Here is a 1,766-nt window from a genome sequence, read left to right on the forward strand (position 1 = left end):
ATATATATATATATATATATATACAAGGCCAGCAAGGGCGTGAAACTACACACAAAAGAAATGAAGGGAAAGTGTAAAACTTAGTATATGTTACTGCAACATCAATATAAGCTAAACTAGATTAGTAAGCAGTATCCATTGGGCAAAGCCTCACAGGTTCAGCACCAAGTGAAAAGAAAAAAAAAGTAATAACCAAATACAAGAGTTCAGTTAGCGGAACTCGCGTGAGCATAAACTTTACCCCAAACTAATTGGGTATTGATTAAAAAGTCCATAATAAACAAATAAACATTGAAATGGTAGGCCAAGTATAGATYTCTCACAAGAAGGAAAGATTAATAGCTTACAACAAGTCTTGCTACAAGCCTGCARTTGATTAACGTTCTTATTGCACAACAGCTCCATCATGTCTCCCTACACCAGACTCTTGGCCCAGCTACCGATGTACTTATGTTGCTATAGCAGCTCAATTCTTCTCCAGGGCTAACCTACAACCTAAGACAGCTTATCTCAAATATAATACTCCATAAGAATCTCATTTACCACCTTGCAAATATGCTCGACTTCAAATTTTCCCCATTTACCATACTCATCAATATCTTAACCTTAGTCACTTCACAATGATTTATCTTCATAGACAATAATATTCCAGCTTAGATAGCAAMATATAGTTAACCTGAAAATACTTCTAAGTGATGCAATTGACACATCCWTAGCTTTGTGTTCCGAGCAACATGTCTACGTTTACTGATAGTAGCTTTCAGACTAAACCCTCTGCTTCCATCAATACCTATTAGATTCTTTCAAGGTGCAGCATATCTTCGGCCCTTAAACTTCACTGGTACCCATCGAACCGACAATATTTAAACAGATTAAATTAAACTAAAAAAAGAAACTTCATAAATAACTCAWATAACAAATACTCCAAACTGATCCAAATGCAACTCTTAAGGTTTCATGAAGATGCTTAGTCACTAAGTCATCATGTATGTCTCTAATCCTGTGAACAATTAACAAGCCAGAAGCAAAATATCCATAAAAGACCCACCATACGAGATCATTTAATTCCGTTACTCTCTTATGTTTAACTGAAGAGTCTCTTCCCACAGTGCAGTTATAGTCAAGACCTCTACCAGATGAGTGATTATGGTGCAGTCAAGTCATTTGGGTTAAAGATGGCCGGCAAAAGCGTCGAGTACCTTTTCATATCATTATCCATCCCATTCCATTTATAGGTTAATCTCTTTGCTTAATCCACTACATATACACAAACAAGTCTCCCTTAAATTTCCATATAATGCCTTAAACATCTTCTAGAGTACTAGGCGTAAGCAAGAGAGTGACGGGGAGTTAGGATAGGGAAGAAGAAATACGGGATCAACATAATACGGTACCGACACAATCATAATTTTGTAATAACAGTGAGTTCAAGCACGCTTATGTAATGACTTACTCAAAATAACATTAGCTAAGTGAAATTTTGAATAGGTTATACATAAGGATCCTCCACACCATCGCTACAATTCATGAGTTATGTAACTCCTTTGACTCTAAAGTTCTCTTATCCTAAAGCTCTACCCACATCACACCAAGTGTCTCCTATAATTTCGGCTTAAGTCTAGGCGTCATATTCCTTACCTAGTTCGCTTAAGCTAGAGCTCTGATACCAACTTGTAACACCCCTAAAAATATGAGGCAAAAAGGACTGAAATATGAAACGAAAAATCGGAATTTTATAAAAAGAATTCACCCAACAGAAGGGGTAA

The sequence above is a fragment of the Cynara cardunculus genome, assembly GCF_001531365.2.
Source record: "Cynara cardunculus var. scolymus isolate 2C chromosome LG 3, CcrdV1, whole genome shotgun sequence".
NCBI lineage: Eukaryota > Viridiplantae > Streptophyta > Magnoliopsida > Asterales > Asteraceae > Cynara > Cynara cardunculus.